The 19,716-nt window shown below is 34.3% G+C and overlaps 2 long non-coding RNA genes across 2 annotated transcripts; both read right to left on the bottom strand.

Annotated features, from left to right (window-relative positions):
* Window positions 1-2,024: 2,024 nt before the first annotated feature.
* Window positions 2,025-6,303, bottom strand: LOC146745882 (uncharacterized). Its single transcript, XR_014929545.1, has 3 exons — window positions 6,218-6,303; window positions 3,485-3,573; window positions 2,025-3,101 (listed from the first exon to the last, which is right to left on the bottom strand). It is a non-coding gene; the product is annotated as an uncharacterized LOC146745882 (long non-coding RNA).
* Window positions 6,304-10,001: 3,698 nt separating this feature from the next.
* On the bottom strand, window positions 10,002-14,267 carry LOC146745881 (uncharacterized). The gene is made up of 3 exons (XR_014929544.1): window positions 14,182-14,267; window positions 11,461-11,549; window positions 10,002-11,078 (listed from the first exon to the last, which is right to left on the bottom strand). It is a non-coding gene; the product is annotated as an uncharacterized LOC146745881 (long non-coding RNA).
* Between the last annotated feature and the right edge of the window lie 5,449 nt (window positions 14,268-19,716).

Raw genomic sequence — 19,716 nt, 5'->3', positions numbered from 1 at the left:
CTTCGAACCAGTCCAACTTGTCATGGTCCCGACGCTTGATTTGACATTTTGATACTGACAGACACACAGCAGGCTGTAAGCCTGGATGTAATGTCTTTTGGTTTTACCAATTGTACTACTACGTTTGAAAGATTAACTTTTCTTGTAGATTATGTGTATGTAGTAGGAATACACCACGCTAAACCAAACAGCCGAGTTGGTAGAGGCTTTTGTTCATACAACGTTTGGAGGTTTGTTCTTCAGAGATGTCTCGATGATTCGCAAATCATAGTCGAATCTTGTATCGATACCTGAAGAACATGTTATGTTATGAATCATTTGCGAAAAAGCTTATTAATTTTGAGCACTGGGAAATAAGAATGCATGTTCTTTGGAGTTAAATAAATGCATTTCCATTTTATTTATTAATAACATTATACAACATAATATTGAAATTTTGTTTTGATATCATAGATCACATTGCACAGCTTTCAACATTGATGTGTTATTTAACTTAACTTTAAAGTGTCTGTGAAATGCCCACCCACACATTTCCCATTTGGGATTTGTGTTTCACTGAAATAGACAGTTATTGATTTTTTGGTTGAAAATGATTACTCGGGTCCGAGTCAATTAAAAAATGTTTCCGTGTTGTAGCCACGCCCACCTAACAGTCGACCGTTTCCGGTGATAAACTATTGTCTTCACATGATGTTTACATCCATTCATAAGATTTATGTCAGACGCGTGATTTGTAAGTATATAAGGCAGAAGTCTGCAATGGCAATTCATTCTACGCTGGACTAGCCACGGTTAAGTTTTCCTTAAACATTTTTAAGTAGTGTAATTTACTAGTATTTTGGCCTGGATGAAACCCGAAATCCGCCCTCTGGCGCATAATACAAGGCGACGGGTGCAGGTTTCCAGCTGTATTTTCCCCCAAAGCATTTTTTTTCTGGGCAGTCTGTGTGCTAAAACGGAATATACATTAGTGTATCATTTTTTTTTCATTTTCGTTGCATTATAACTGTTTGTTCTTAGTTGTTGTGTTTAGTAATGTCAATTTTAGTTTTGGCGGTTTTAAACCATCTGGCTGTTTTGTTTTGTATTGGAGTTTGTGAAAATAAGTAAATAAATGGTTGGTCAGACTGTTCCAGTGGCTAGCTCAGGTATCTCACTGCTACCCTGTAGTATTCTAACCACATTCTGGTTATCTGTGCGTACATCCTGCAACCTAACCATGCACCTATCGTGTATCGTGTTGTTGTGCTGTGTGTTTGAGATTTGGTAAGGTGGCTATTTATAACACCGGGCAAAAGCGTAAAGAAATGGCAGATCACAGCATGTCTTGCTGGAGTTTTGACGCATTTGCATGGTTTATAGCAGCCGAGTGAGATAAACGAAGTGAAGTTTATGTTGTTGGTTGATGAGGTCTAATATTACAGTGAGTATACATATGATTTTTTTGTTAGGAACTGCTGATTGTTTGAGGACTGTATACATGTGACTCGTGTTTACCGATCACGCTAGTTGTTATGGTTTACAATGTACGCTAACTCTGATGATAATAATATTAGTGTATACTATGCATATTGGTAGATCGCTGTGCATTATTTCTCTGTATACTTTTCAGTCACTCGTTTCTCAGTGGTGGAAAGTGATAAAGTGTCAAGTTTATGTTCGGACATTTGTTTTTTTAAGTTTTTGGAGAGCGCATTGACAACTCGCAATAATCCAACAAGGGACGGAACATTAGCTTTTAGTAATTGTTTGCGTCCTACAACATGTATTCGTATTGAGACTAATACACGTTTATTTCTGTAAACCACTACACACGTATTTATTTAGGGATTTTACCTAACTTGCATCTAGATTGTAAATAATTCTATTTTTTCGTACATTGAGACTGCCAACCACTTCATCTACATCCATATTGCAAGCTGTTTCACTTATATTCATATGAACATAGCAATCTGTTACAACAACAGGACTAAGTATATATGACGAAATCCACCTGAGAATTAACAATTGATAAAGATGCAGTATAATGTCATAATAACATAATTTATTACAGAGTTATCGATGTATGAAGTTAACTTTTATTATCCCCGATACATGTACTTGAAAGGTACTACTTCCGTGCATGCTATGAGAAAAAATAGCATATAATAGCTGGTATACAAGTAGTTTTAAAATAATTACAGTAAATTTGGAGATTCGGTGTTTTAATTCTATTCGCCTGATCACTCTATACTGATAATGAAAATTGTTTCCCAATAATTCGCAATGTATAATATATATTATCTTACATTTGTAGTATGCTAAAGTGTACGGCGTAAATTTGAATGAATTATATTGGCTCTCAGTCAGGTTGTACAACATTTATTTTTGTTATAGATTAAAACCTGAATTTTAATTCCATCATGCGGTTCATTTCATTTAGAATTCTGTGTGTATTTCAAATGATCTTAGTCTCATCCTCGGGGGCGGGCATCCGGGCATTTTCACCGCCTGGCAACCCACGGCGGAGAAAACAAAGGCCCAAAACTCACAGAAAACGGTACTTTGGGATGACTGTTGAGACTCCTCTGAACAGTGTAACAAGATTAGCCCTACGTGTGTAACATATATAAATTTGGTTGTTCGGGATTACTTCAAAGTTTAGTTTGTGTTGTTTTCTCGAATTTTCACCGGCTCGACCGGCGTTCCACAGCAGCGCGCACAGAGCCGATAGAAATGCATGTACAGTGGTGCGCGTCGTAGCAACGTGGAACGTCTTGTGACGTAGCTCCGCCCCAGAGGATACGCGAACTGAGTAAACCGTGCAGCTGATATCATGTATACTTGTTAATCATATGGTGAACAGTAAAAAGTTATCCCAAAGAACGCAATTGAAAGTATTTAACTATTGATACCCGGAACAAAAATAATTAAGTCTCATCTTTTTATGTACTGGCTTGAAGCACATGGTCAACATAATTAGGACCATCAGAGTAATATTCGCAGGTATAGATGGTATACTCATTATTTTTGCGAACCAAACACATTCTATCACGCGTTGAGTCTTCTTCAGGAAGTGACCCCTTCAGCTCGATTTGCTCAGCGATGACTGATGGGCAATCCTATATATGAACAATAACATTAATTTAAGGAACCAGAGAAGAACATTTTGAAACACAATAACAAAAAATAAACACACACAACAATCTCACAATAAATGTTTTCTTACATTCCACACAATTCAGTTATTTTGTAAATGGCTTTGCATTATTAAATCAAATTCAAACAATCCGTCGTAGCAGTTTTAATACTAAAATTGTCAGTGGATTTAATTTATATATTATATATAAAAAAAAAACGAAATGTATAAATGGTACAATAATCAAACCATCACAACACCCAACCCCCAATGCTAGCTAAACTGTTTTTTACTACGATTGTGTTGATGCTTTTACGCTTATTGTGGTTTATATTGACATGCGAATAATCATAGCAGAATACTCACCAGATTTTACAAACAAATTGACACCACGCCTCTCCTATTCCATCGACCTCACATAGTTGACAATTGTCAGTTGGCACCGCTACAGTTCCCTGTAAAACATTGTATGTCGATATATACAATTTTTTTAGTTAATATGCAACAGAATAATAATAATAACCTTTTTAGGCCACTATATTAAAAAATATTGTTTATTACGCAGTATGAAATTCTCTCTTTTTCAGTGAATTGCCCTCGTTAGGAGTTTATTACATTCTTTAAAACACTTCAACTGCGAGAGTCTAATTTAGTGCCCAATTTGTTCAAATACAAACCTAAAATATCCCAAGTGGAAATCATTGCTTTATCACACAAGAGCGAAAGAAGCCAGTCGGACGTTTCTATAGCACTCAAACGCACATCTTTGGATATTCTAATATGAACATTTACAGTAATATTTCACGAAACATGCTACTCGTTAGTTCTGTCAAATCATCAATAATGATTTACTTGAATTAGCAAAATTATATCTGGAGAGAGGAATACAAAATAACATACTATATCATCCTTTTTAATGAACTCGATTCGTGACGTGAGTATTGAGTTATACTCATAGTGACGTGTACCAGGTTCGAATGCTGTATTCCCAAAATAATATGCTCCGTGAAACCAAACATCTTTTTCTACAATTGTATTTTCAATGTCAGCTATATTAAGTGGACAGGTAAACTCCTCAGTGCACACAACATGCCATACTCCATTGTCGTACATGACATCACTACAATCCGTGCAAGTGCCATTAGCAGGGTATCGTGGGTGTTGTTGAGCATTTGATGTAACTGCCATCATGATCATACCCCAAAATGCAAGTAATAAAAACATAGTTCACGGAAATAAATAAATAAATAAACAAACAAACAAACAAACAAACAAACAAACAAACAAACAACGAATGAATAACATACAAACAAAGAAATAATGAACGAACGAACGAGCAAATGCGATACAAAGAATAGCGAGAAAAATTACTCTAAATGGGCTTTCATGACATATGCAGTAAATAGATATGTAGTCAAAGAATGTTTCAATTGAAAGAGATCTCAGATCAAATCACATGAATTGACAAGTTTATGGGCAGTAGAACCAAACCTAACTAGTTTTTTCAGACGACACTATCATATATCATGTCTGTTTGTATTGACAAGCACAGGCGTATTCGTATTTGGGTTGTCTGTCATCAAATGCAACTTACTGGTAGGCACTAAGCTCGTGATCTGCTATGACAGAATTGTGTTTAAGTTGTTTTATTAACACGGGCACAAACATGTATATAACCATAGCAGTGAATAAATCTGTTGTTGTTTATTCAGGTGAGAACTGATGGTTACAACTGCATACGCTCATAAGCGCAACAAGTGCGACAGCCTATATTCACCATACCGCGAACTGATCGATTAATTATGTATTATCACCAGTGCCACAGCTCTTAATCTATCTACAAACAAACGCAATGTTACTTTCCTATGATGCTGGTTGGTCGAATCATTAAATATATGAAGTACCTCATCATTGTCTTTTGGCAAGAATGAGAAAACTGGCCTGTATTTGTTTGAAGAATGTACTGTTGAGTCCTTTTAAAGATCGATACATTGGTGGTTCAGCCCGTCGCTTTTTTTAAAGTCAGGTGTGCTAATGAGGTCCAACTATTAGTGTATCCTTAGGGATGAAAACAAATCATAATGGTCTACAGGAGCCAGATAAGCATGGGTATATGGTCCCAAGTCTTCTCCCGATTTGTTTTGGAAAGTAGTTCAGGTCTGAATACTGAACGAATAAAACACTGAATGATGTGTTCAGTTTTAGTGATTCCAATATTAGAAAGACGGGTACAATAAAGCATGGGATAGTGACTCTTGGGAGACCTGTAAAATTAGTACCGTATCACATTACAATGTAAAAACAAGATGAAAATAGACAGACATGTAACAGATTTAAGTGAAGGATCTATAGACCCATGGGTTTTACCTGCTGTCTTTGTCAAATATAATTGTATCTAGTTTGTGATCATTATATGGAGGATGTGGCAACGAATATAAGTTGGTGCTTGACCATACTGTTTTAATTAAAGTGGCAGGTTAAAATTATCAACGGTAAAAACATTTTCACTGGCTAGAAATTTTGAAATTTTGAGTTTGTTTGGTGCACGATATATTATGATTTGCACTGAGGGAACACTACCTTTATTGCTTAAAATGAAGCCATTTTCCCATTAGAATTAGACATTGACTATTTATATAGATACGATATTTTAAAGTAGATCATGAAATATCGGAGTAGACATAATCATGAGTCTTATTAAAAATGATATTTTTGATTTGCATTTCGTTGTATCAATGTTTCGCCCAGTAGAGGTATCATGGAGTCACTATTGTCTTACTTTCTATTTATAACTGTAGGATTTAGAGAATGGTTAAAAGATAAATACAAGCCCATGTCAACATCCAGGTTACATATCCTATCATAGACATGCAAAGCATTGATTGTCAATACTGAAACAACAAAAAACAATCCAGCTCTACTTACGTTTATTAGTTTAACTCTGAAGAAACAGTTTGTAAGATGTGTCAGGAGTCACACTCATGAAACAACAAATACTTCATGTTATGTGATTCGGATATCTCTACCAGATGAATACAAAACATAACAACCAATAGTGAAACAATATACAAACTCAAAAATGCTTAAAACAAGTCTAACCTGTATTGTTGTCGTGGAGACTGTCCAAACTTGCAAGCCCAGTTAACGTCTATTTCACAGTGCTACATATGTGTCCGTAATATGACTACTATAAGTCATCATCCATATTTTTAGCATTTTTTGTTACCTTATAATCTGTTAATCCTTGTATCTTTCTGTTTGGCAAGACATGTCAGCTAAAGTGTTTTGTCAGTGTTCATCAAAAGTCAACAACAACAACAACAAGTTAGAAGTTTGTTTTACCTAAGACAAATAATTAATACATGTATATGTGAAATTAAAATGCTGAAACATAATTGATTATATATTTTGATGACCTTATAGTGATACTACCACTTATTACCAGCATATTTGTTTTGAATTGCGCTGACATCAACCAAACCATTTTCGTCACAGGGGTGTCAGCAGTCATTCCTTGAAAAATTTTCAAGAAACACAATATTTTGAACTATTTGGAGGATTCACTTAAAACAAAATAATTCAACCCAAGATTAAATAACATGGAAGATTAAAGAAATGACATTTTTGTGAGAAAGTGAGCAAAACATACTGAAATAAACAACGAAAAATGGTCTAACCTTTAGCTTTTTCGTTGAGCTCTCAAAAGTCCGGTATGTGTATGATTTACATGCCACTACTATCATTTATCACTTAAGTATTTTTTTAAATTTAGTATTTTTGTAAACTGTAAGAATATTTTAGTTATATTTTAATTTTGCTGTCGACAACTAAATTCATCACATGGATTTTTAAAAACACCAATATATTATGCATTATATTATATATTGTTTGGAAGAATAATCAGTTTGAAATTGTATTAAATCTAAATGGAAAAACACGATAAATCGTACTAGTCAAAACATTAGCAAAAACATATAAATAATTTCGACACACCTGCATTAGAATGTCACTGCCCAAGGATAAAATGGATGCTTTTTTTGAAATAATAAAATAGAATCTACAGCGATTATTCTGTGAACATTTCAGAGCTCTGTCATAAACGGAATGTGCACATATTTTTAGCATTTTTGTTACTATATTTGTATATTTTTGTTTGGCAAGACGTGTCAGCTAAATTGATTTGTGGTAAACAACAAGGTAGACATTTGTTTTACCTAAAACATGTAATTAATTTAATGTATATGTAAAATTAAAATGCTGAAACATAATTGATTATATATTTTGGATGACCTTATAGTGATACTACCACTTATTACCAGCATATTTGTTTTGAATTGCGCTGACATCAACCAAACCATTTTCGTCACAGGGGTGTCAGTAGTCACTCCTTGGAAAATGTTTGCAGGAATCACTTAAGACAAAATAATTCAACCTATAATTAAATAACATGGAAGACAGTATTTTTTAGAACGTCACTGTAAGGATAAAGTGGACGCTTTTTTGGCAATTATATTTCAAAATAAAAAAATAGAATCTACAGCGATTATTCTGTGAAAATTTTGTGATTCAACATAGTCAAGGCCTTATGACAGTACATATTAGAAGACAATAGACAAATATATACTTCAATGTAAAAGATATACTGTTAAATAGCAGAAATAGATGATCTTGGTAAATGAAATATCACGGACAAGTAAGATTGAAAATTGAAGAATTGTCACTATGTTATTTGAAGTGGAACAACCAGAGTACTTTGGTGTGTATTATTGATAAACAAAACCAACTAATATGTGGGAAATATGGTCCCACCTTGTTGCCCAGCTACCAAGAGATAAGACAATGGCAATCAGTTACGGTGTCTTCGAACCAGTCCAACTTGTCATGGTCCCGACGCTTGATTTGACATTTTGATACTGACAGACACACAGCAGGCTGTAAGCCTGGATGTAATGTCTTTTGGTTTTACCAATTGTACTACTACGTTTGAAAGATTAACTTTTCTTGTAGATTATGTGTATGTAGTAGGAATACACCACGCTAAACCAAACAGCCGAGTTGGTAGAGGCTTTTGTTCATACAACGTTTGGAGGTTTGTTCTTCAGAGATGTCTCGATGATTCGCAAATCATAGTCGAATCTTGTATCGATACCTGAAGAACATGTTATGTTATGAATCATTTGCGAAAAAGCTTATTAATTTTGAGCACTGGGAAATAAGAATGCATGTTCTTTGGAGTTAAATAAATGCATTTCCATTTTATTTATTAATAATAACATTATACAACATAATATTGAAATTTTGTTTTGATATCATAGATCACATTGCACAGCTTTCAACATTGATGTGTTATTTAACTTAACTTTAAAGTGTCTGTGAAATGCCCACCCACACATTTCCCATTTGGGATTTGTGTTTCACTGAAATAGACAGTTATTGATTTTTTGGTTGAAAATGATTACTCGGGTCCGAGTCAATTAAAAAATGTTTCCGTGTTGTAGCCACGCCCACCTAACAGTCGACCGTTTCCGGTGATAAACTATTGTCTTCACATGATGTTTACATCCATTCATAAGATTTATGTCAGACGCGTGATTTGTAAGTATATAAGGCAGAAGTCTGCAATGACAATTCATTCTACGCTGGACTAGCCACGGTTAAGTTTTCCTTAAACATTTTTAAGTAGTGTAATTTACTAGTATTTTGGCCTGGATGAAACCCGAAATCCGCCCTCTGGCGCATAATACAAGGCGACGGGTGCAGGTTTCCAGCTGTATTTTCCCCCAAAGCATTTTTTTTCTGGGCAGTCTGTGTGCTAAAACGGAATATACATTAGTGTATCATTTTTTTTTCATTTTCGTTGCATTATAACTGTTTGTTCTTAGTTGTGTTTAGTAATGTCAATTTTAGTTTTGGCGGTTTTAAACCATCTGGCTGTTTTGTTTTGTATTGGAGTTTGTGAAAATAAGTAAATAAATGGTTGGTCAGACTGTTCCAGTGGCTAGCTCAGGTATCTCACTGCTACCCTGTAGTATTCTAACCACATTCTGGTTATCTGTGCGTACATCCTGCAACCTAACCATGCACCTATCGTGTATCGCGTTGTTGTGCTGTGTGTTTGAGATTTGGTAAGGTGGCTATTTATAACACCGGGCAAAAGCGTAAAGAAATGGCAGATCACAGCATGTCTTGCTGGAGTTTTGACGCATTTGCATGGTTTATAGCAGCCGAGTGAGATAAACGAAGTGAAGTTTATGTTGTTGGTTGATGAGGTCTAATATTACAGTGAGTATACATATGATTTTTTTGTTAGGAACTGCTGATTGTTTGAGGACTGTATACATGTGACTCGTGTTTACCGATCACGCTAGTTGTTATGGTTTACAATGTACGCTAACTCTGATGATAATAATATTAGTGTATACTATGCATATTGGTAGATCGCTGTGCATTATTTCTCTGTATACTTTTCAGTCACTCGTTTCTCAGTGGTGGAAAGTGATAAAGTGTCAAGTTTATGTTCGGACATTTGTTTTTTTAAGTTTTTGGAGAGCGCATTGACAACTCGCAATAATCCAACAAGGGACGGAACATTAGCTTTTAGTAATTGTTTGCGTCCTACAACATGTATTCGTATTGAGACTAATACACGTTTATTTCTGTAAACCACTACACACGTATTTATTTAGGGATTTTACCTAACTTGCATCTAGATTGTAAATAATTCTATTTTTTCGTACATTGAGACTGCCAACCACTTCATCTACATCCATATTGCAAGCTGTTTCACTTATATTCATATGAACATAGCAATCTGTTACAACAACAGGACTAAGTATATATGACGAAATCCACCTGAGAATTAACAATTGATAAAGATGCAGTATAATGTCATAATAACATAATTTATTACAGAGTTATCGATGTATGAAGTTAACTTTTATTATCCCCGATACATGTACTTGAAAGGTACTACTTCCGTGCATGCTATGAGAAAAAATAGCATATAATAGCTGGTATACAAGTAGTTTTAAAATAATTACAGTAAATTTGGAGATTCGGTGTTTTAATTCTATTCGCCTGATCACTCTATACTGATAATGAAAATTGTTTCCCAATAATTCGCAATGTATAATATATATTATCTTACATTTGTAGTATGCTAAAGTGTACGGCGTAAATTTGAATGAATTATATTGGCTCTCAGTCAGGTTGTACAACATTTATTTTTGTTATAGATTAAAACCTGAATTTTAATTCCATCATGCGGTTCATTTCATTTAGAATTCTGTGTGTATTTCAAATGATCTTAGTCTCATCCTCGAGGGCGGGCATCCGGGCATTTTCACCGCCTGGCAACCCACGGCGGAGAAAACAAAGGCCCAAAACTCACAGAAAACGGTACTTTGGGATGACTGTTGAGACTCCTCTGAACAGTGTAACAAGATTAGCCCTACGTGTGTAACATATATAAATTTGGTTGTTCGGGATTACTTCAAAGTTTAGTTTGTGTTGTTTTCTCGAATTTTCACCGGCTCGACCGGCGTTCCACAGCAGCGCGCACAGAGCCGATAGAAATGCATGTACAGTGGTGCGCGTCGTAGCAACGTGGAACGTCTTGTGACGTAGCTCCGCCCCAGAGGATACGCGAACTGAGTAAACCGTGCAGCTGATATCATGTATACTTGTTAATCATATGGTGAACAGTAAAAAGTTATCCCAAAGAACGCAATTGAAAGTATTTAACTATTGATACCCGGAACAAAAATAATTAAGTCTCATCTTTTTATGTACTGGCTTGAAGCACATGGTCAACATAATTAGGACCATCAGAGTAATATTCGCAGGTATAGATGGTATACTCATTATTTTTGCGAACCAAACACATTCTATCACGCGTTGAGTCTTCTTCAGGAAGTGACCCCTTCAGCTCGATTTGCTCAGCGATGACTGATGGGCAATCCTATATATGAACAATAACATTAATTTAAGGAACCAGAGAAGAACATTTTGAAACACAATAACAAAAAATAAACACACACAACAATCTCACAATAAATGTTTTCTTACATTCCACACAATTCAGTTATTTTGTAAATGGCTTTGCATTATTAAATCAAATTCAAACAATCCGTCGTAGCAGTTTTAATACTAAAATTGTCAGTGGATTTAATTTATATATTATATATAAAAAAAAACGAAATGTATAAATGGTACAATAATCAAACCATCACAACACCCAACCCCCAATGCTAGCTAAACTGTTTTTTACTACGATTGTGTTGATGCTTTTACGCTTATTGTGGTTTATATTGACATGCGAATAATCATAGCAGAATACTCACCAGATTTTACAAACAAATTGACACCACGCCTCTCCTATTCCATCGACCTCACATAGTTGACAATTGTCAGTTGGCACCGCTACAGTTCCCTGTAAAACATTGTATGTCGATATATACAATTTTTTTAGTTAATATGCAACAGAATAATAATAATAACCTTTTTAGGCCACTATATTAAAAAATATTGTTTATTACGCAGTATGAAATTCTCTCTTTTTCAGTGAATTGCCCTCGTTAGGAGTTTATTACATTCTTTAAAACACTTCAACTGCGAGAGTCTAATTTAGTGCCCAATTTGTTCAAATACAAACCTAAAATATCCCAAGTGGAAATCATTGCTTTATCACACAAGAGCGAAAGAAGCCAGTCGGACGTTTCTATAGCACTCAAACGCACATCTTTGGATATTCTAATATGAACATTTACAGTAATATTTCACGAAACATGCTACTCGTTAGTTCTGTCAAATCATCAATAATGATTTACTTGAATTAGCAAAATTATATCTGGAGAGAGGAATACAAAATAACATACTATATCATCCTTTTTAATGAACTCGATTCGTGACGTGAGTATTGAGTTATACTCATAGTGACGTGTACCAGGTTCGAATGCTGTATTCCCAAAATAATATGCTCCGTGAAACCAAACATCTTTTTCTACAATTGTATTTTCAATGTCAGCTATATTAAGTGGACAGGTAAACTCCTCAGTGCACACAACATGCCATACTCCATTGTCGTACATGACATCACTACAATCCGTGCAAGTGCCATTAGCAGGGTATCGTGGGTGTTGTTGAGCATTTGATGTAACTGCCATCATGATCATACCCCAAAATGCAAGTAATAAAAACATAGTTCACGGAAATAAATAAATAAATAAACAAACAAACAAACAAACAAACAAACAACGAATGAATAACATACAAACAAAGAAATAATGAACGAACGAACGAGCAAATGCGATACAAAGAATAGCGAGAAAAATTACTCTAAATGGGCTTTCATGACATATGCAGTAAATAGATATGTAGTCAAAGAATGTTTCAATTGAAAGAGATCTCAGATCAAATCACATGAATTGACAAGTTTATGGGCAGTAGAACCAAACCTAACTAGTTTTTTCAGACGACACTATCATATATCATGTCTGTTTGTATTGACAAGCACAGGCGTATTCGTATTTGGGTTGTCTGTCATCAAATGCAACTTACTGGTAGGCACTAAGCTCGTGATCTGCTATGACAGAATTGTGTTTAAGTTGTTTTATTAACACGGGCACAAACATGTATATAACCATAGCAGTGAATAAATCTGTTGTTGTTTATTCAGGTGAGAACTGATGGTTACAACTGCATACGCTCATAAGCGCAACAAGTGCGACAGCCTATATTCACCATACCGCGAACTGATCGATTAATTATGTATTATCACCAGTGCCACAGCTCTTAATCTATCTACAAACAAACGCAATGTTACTTTCCTATGATGCTGGTTGGTCGAATCATTAAATATATGAAGTACCTCATCATTGTCTTTTGGCAAGAATGAGAAAACTGGCCTGTATTTGTTTGAAGAATGTACTGTTGAGTCCTTTTAAAGATCGATACATTGGTGGTTCAGCCCGTCGCTTTTTTTAAAGTCAGGTGTGCTAATGAGGTCCAACTATTAGTGTATCCTTAGGGATGAAAACAAATCATAATGGTCTACAGGAGCCAGATAAGCATGGGTATATGGTCCCAAGTCTTCTCCCGATTTGTTTTGGAAAGTAGTTCAGGTCTGAATACTGAACGAATAAAACACTGAATGATGTGTTCAGTTTTAGTGATTCCAATATTAGAAAGACGGGTACAATAAAGCATGGGATAGTGACTCTTGGGAGACCTGTAAAATTAGTACCGTATCACATTACAATGTAAAAACAAGATGAAAATAGACAGACATGTAACAGATTTAAGTGAAGGATCTATAGACCCATGGGTTTTACCTGCTGTCTTTGTCAAATATAATTGTATCTAGTTTGTGATCATTATATGGAGGATGTGGCAACGAATATAAGTTGGTGCTTGACCATACTGTTTTAATTAAAGTGGCAGGTTAAAATTATCAACGGTAAAAACATTTTCACTGGCTAGAAATTTTGAAATTTTGAGTTTGTTTGGTGCACGATATATTATGATTTGCACTGAGGGAACACTACCTTTATTGCTTAAAATGAAGCCATTTTCCCATTAGAATTAGACATTGACTATTTATATAGATACGATATTTTAAAGTAGATCATGAAATATCGGAGTAGACATAATCATGAGTCTTATTAAAAATGATATTTTTGATTTGCATTTCGTTGTATCAATGTTTCGCCCAGTAGAGGTATCATGGAGTCACTATTGTCTTACTTTCTATTTATAACTGTAGGATTTAGAGAATGGTTAAAAGATAAATACAAGCCCATGTCAACATCCAGGTTACATATCCTATCATAGACATGCAAAGCATTGATTGTCAATACTGAAACAACAAAAAACAATCCAGCTCTACTTACGTTTATTAGTTTAACTCTGAAGAAACAGTTTGTAAGATGTGTCAGGAGTCACACTCATGAAACAACAAATACTTCATGTTATGTGATTCGGATATCTCTACCAGATGAATACAAAACATAACAACCAATAGTGAAACAATATACAAACTCAAAAATGCTTAAAACAAGTCTAACCTGTATTGTTGTCGTGGAGACTGTCCAAACTTGCAAGCCCAGTTAACGTCTATTTCACAGTGCTACATATGTGTCCGTAATATGACTACTATAAGTCATCATCCATATTTTTAGCATTTTTTGTTACCTTATAATCTGTTAATCCTTGTATCTTTCTGTTTGGCAAGACATGTCAGCTAAAGTGTTTTGTCAGTGTTCATCAAAAGTCAACAACAACAACAACAAGTTAGAAGTTTGTTTTACCTAAGACAAATAATTAATACATGTATATGTGAAATTAAAATGCTGAAACATAATTGATTATATATTTTGATGACCTTATAGTGATACTACCACTTATTACCAGCATATTTGTTTTGAATTGCGCTGACATCAACCAAACCATTTTCGTCACAGGGGTGTCAGCAGTCATTCCTTGAAAAATTTTCAAGAAACACAATATTTTGAACTATTTGGAGGATTCACTTAAAACAAAATAATTCAACCCAAGATTAAATAACATGGAAGATTAAAGAAATGACATTTTTGTGAGAAAGTGAGCAAAACATACTGAAATAAACAACGAAAAATGGTCTAACCTTTAGCTTTTTCGTTGAGCTCTCAAAAGTCCGGTATGTGTATGATTTACATGCCACTACTATCATTTATCACTTAAGTATTTTTTTAAATTTAGTATTTTTGTAAACTGTAAGAATATTTTAGTTATATTTTAATTTTGCTGTCGACAACTAAATTCATCACATGGATTTTTAAAAACACCAATATATTATGCATTATATTATATATTGTTTGGAAGAATAATCAGTTTGAAATTGTATTAAATCTAAATGGAAAAACACGATAAATCGTACTAGTCAAAACATTAGCAAAAACATATAAATAATTTCGACACACCTGCATTAGAATGTCACTGCCCAAGGATAAAATGGATGCTTTTTTTGAAATAATAAAATAGAATCTACAGCGATTATTCTGTGAACATTTCAGAGCTCTGTCATAAACGGAATGTGCACATATTTTTAGCATTTTTGTTACTATATTTGTATATTTTTGTTTGGCAAGACGTGTCAGCTAAATTGATTTGTGGTAAACAACAAGGTAGACATTTGTTTTACCTAAAACATGTAATTAATTTAATGTATATGTAAAATTAAAATGCTGAAACATAATTGATTATATATTTTGGATGACCTTATAGTGATACTACCACTTATTACCAGCATATTTGTTTTGAATTGCGCTGACATCAACCAAACCATTTTCGTCACAGGGGTGTCAGTAGTCACTCCTTGGAAAATGTTTGCAGGAATCACTTAAGACAAAATAATTCAACCTATAATTAAATAACATGGAAGACAGTATTTTTTAGAACGTCACTGTAAGGATAAAGTGGACGCTTTTTTGGCAATTATATTTCAAAATAAAAAAATAGAATCTACAGCGATTATTCTGTGAAAATTTTGTGATTCAACATAGTCAAGGCCTTATGACAGTAAATATTAGAAGACAATAGACAAATATATACTTCAATGTAAAAGATATACTGTTAAATAGCAGAAATAGATGATCTTGGTAAATGAAATATCACGGACAAGTAAGATTGAAAATTGAAGAATTGTCACTATGTTATTTGAAGTGGAACAACCAGAGTACTTTGGTGTGTATTATTGATAAACAACACCAACTAATATGTGGGAATATGGTCCCACCTTGTTGCCCAGCAACCAAGAGATAAGACAATGGCAATCAGTTACGGTGTCTTCGAACCAGTCCAGCTCGTCATGGTACCAACGTTTGATTTGACATTTTGATATGACAGACACACAGCAGGCTGTAAGCCTGGATGTAATGTCTTTTGGTTTTACCAATGTTACTACTACGTTTGAAATATTAACTTTTCTTGTAGATTATGTGTATGTAGAAGAAATACACTACGCTAAACCAAACAGCCGAGTTGGTAGAGGCTTTTGTTTATACAACGTTTGGAGGTTTGTTCTTCAGAGATGTCTCGATGATTAGCAAATCCCAGTCGAATCTTGTGTCGATACCTAAAGAAAATGTTATGTTATGAATCATTCGCTAAAAAGCTGATTAATTATGAGCATCGGGAAATAAAAAATGCATGTACTTTGGAGTTAAATAAATGCATTTCCAATAAAACAACATGGTTTATTTGTTAATAACATCATACAACATAAGATTAAAATTTTGTTTTGATATCATAGATCACATTGCACAGCTTTCAACATTGATGCGTTATTTAACTTAACTTTAAAGTGTCTGTGAAATGCCCACCCACACATTTCCCATTTGGGATTTGTGTTTCACTGAAATAGACAGTTATTGATTTTTTGGTTGAAAATGATTACTCGGGTCCGAGTCAATTAAAAATGTTTCCGTGTTGTAGCCACGCCCACCTAACAGTCGACGGTTTCCGGTGATAAACCATTGTCCATGGTCCATGGACAATGGTCTTCACATGATGTCAACATCCAATCATAAGATTTATGTCAGGCACGTGATTTGTAAGTATATAAGGCAGAAGTCTGCAATGGCAATTCAATCTACGCTGGACTAGCCACGGTTAAGTTTTCCTTAAAAATTTTTAAGTAGTGTAATTTACTAGTATTTTGGTGTGGATGAAACCCGAAATCCACCCTCTGGCGCACAATACAAGACGACGGGTGCAGGTTTCCAGCTGTATTTTCCCCCAAAGCATTTTTTTTTCTGGGCAGTCTGTGTGCTAAAACGGGATATACATTAGTATATCATTTTTTTTTATTTTCGTTGCATTATAACTGTTTGTTCTTAGTTGTGTTTAGTAATGTCAATTTTAGTTTTGGCGGTTTTAAACCATCTGGCTGTTTTGTTTTGTATTGGAGTTTGTGAAAATAAGTAAATAAATGGTTGGTCAGACTGTTCCAGTGGCTAGCTCAGGTATCTCACTGCTACCCTGTAGTATTCTAACCACATTCTGGTTATCTGTGCGTACATCCCGCAACCTAACCATACACCTTTCGTGTATCGTGTTGTTGTGCTGTGTGTTTGAGATTTGGTAAGGTGGCTATTTATAACACCGGGCAAAAGCGTAAAGAAATGGCAGATCACAGCATGTCTTGCTGGAGTTTTGACGCATTTGCATGGTTTATAGCAGCCGAGTGAGATAAACGAAGTGAAGTTTATGTTGTTGGTTGATGAGGTCTAATATTACAGTGAGTATACATATGATTTTTTTGTTAGGAACTGCTGATTGTTTGAGGACTGTATACATGTGACTCGTGTTTACCGATCACGCTAGTTGTTATGCTTTACAATGTACGCTAACTCTGGTGATAATAATATTAGTGTATACTATGCATATTGGTCGATCGATGTGCATTATTTCTCTGTATACTTTTCAGTCACTCGTTTCTCAGTGGTGGAAAGTGATAAAGTGTCAAGTTTATGTTCGGACATTTGTTTTTTTAAGTTTTTGGAGAGCGCATTGACAACTCGCAATAATCCAACAAGGGACGGAGCATTAGCTTTTAGTAATTGTTTGCGTCCTACAACATGTATTCGTATTGAGACTAATAAACGTTTATTTCTGTAAACCACTACACACGTATTTATTTAGGGATTTTACCTAACTTGCATCTAGATTGTAAATAATTCTATTTTTTCGTACATTGAGACTGCCAACCACTTCATCTACATCCATATTGCAAGCTGTTTCACTTATATTCATATGAACATAGCAATCTGTTACAACAACAGGACTAAGTATATATGACGAAATCCTCCTGTGATTTAACAATTGATAAAGATGCAGTATAATGTCATAATAACATAATTTATTACAGAGTTATCGATGTATGAAGTTAACTTTTATTATCCCCGATACATGTACTTGAAAGGTACTACTTCCGTGCATGCTATGAGAAAAAATAGCATATAATAGCTGGTATACAAGTAGTTTTAAAATAATTACAGTAAATTTGGAGATTCGGTGTTTTAATTCTATTCGCCTGATCACTCTATACTGATAATGAAAATTGTTTCCCAATAATTCGCAATGTATAATATATATTATCTTACATTTGTAGTATGCTAAAGTGTACGGCGTAAATTTGAATGAATTATATTGGCTCTCAGTCAGGTTGTACAACATTTATTTTTGTTATAGATTAAAACCTGAATTGTAATTCCATCATGCGGTTCATTTCATTTAGAATTCTGTGTACATTTCAAATGATCTTAGTCTAATACGCGAACTAAGTGAACCGTGCAGCTGATATCATGTATTCTTGTTAATCATGTGGTCAACAGTAAAAAGTTATCCCAAAGAACGCAATTGAAAGTATTTAACTATTGATACCCAGCACAAAAATTATTAAGTCTCATCTTTTTATGTACTGGCTTGAAGCACATGGTCAACATAATTAGGACCATCAGAGTAATATTCGCAGGTATAGATGGTATACTCATTATTTTTGCGAACCAAACACATTCTATCACGCGTTGAGTCTTCTTCAGGAAGTGACCCCTTCAACTCGATTTGTTCAGCGATGAACAAGAACATTAATTTAAGGAATCAGAGGAGAACAGTTTGAAACACAATATCAAAAAATAGACACACACAACAATCTCACAATAAATGTGTTCTTACATTCCACACAATTCAGTTATTTTGTAAATGGCTTTGCATTATTAAATCAAATTCAAACAATCCGTCATAGCAGTTTTAATACTAAAATTGTCAGTGGATTTAATTTATATATTATATATTAAAAAAAACGAAATGTATAAATGGTACAATAATCAAACCATCACAACACCCAACCCGCAATGCTAGCTAAACAGTTTTTTACTACGATTGTGTTGATGCTTTTACGCTTATTGTGGTTTATATTGACATGCGAATAATCATAGCAGGATACTCACCACAATTTTACAAACAAATTGACACCACGCCTCTCCTATTCCATCGACCTCACATAGTTGACAATTGTCAGTTGGCACCGCTACAGTTCCCTGTAAAACATTGTATGTCGATATATACATTTTTTTTAGTTAATATGAAACAGAATAATAATAACAACCTTTTAGGCCACTATATTAAAAAAATATTGTTTATTACGCAGTATGAAATTATCTCTTTTTCAGAGAATTGCCCTCGTTAGGTAATTGCCCAGTTAACGTCTATTTCACAGTGCTACATATGTGTCCGTAATATGACGACTATAAGTCATCAGTCATATTTTTAGCATTTTTCATTACCTTATAATCTGTTAATCCCTGTATCTTTCTGTTTGGCAAGACATGTCAGCTAAATTGTTTTGTCATTGTTCATCAAAAGTCAAGGTAAACTACAAGTTAGAAGTTTGTTTTACCTAAGACAAATAATTAATACATGTATATGTGAAATTAAAATGCTGAAACATAATTGATTATATATTTTGATGACCTTATAGTGATACTACCACTTATTACCAGCATATTTGTTTTGAATTGCGCTGACATCAACCAAACCATTTTCGTCACAGGGGTGTCAGC

This window comes from Saccoglossus kowalevskii, chromosome 5, assembly GCF_978046115.1.
Source record: "Saccoglossus kowalevskii chromosome 5, keSacKowa6.1, whole genome shotgun sequence".
Lineage (NCBI taxonomy): Eukaryota > Metazoa > Hemichordata > Enteropneusta > Harrimaniidae > Saccoglossus > Saccoglossus kowalevskii.
Note: the sequence above shows the minus strand (reverse complement) of the source record. Positions and strands in the feature narration are given on the sequence as shown.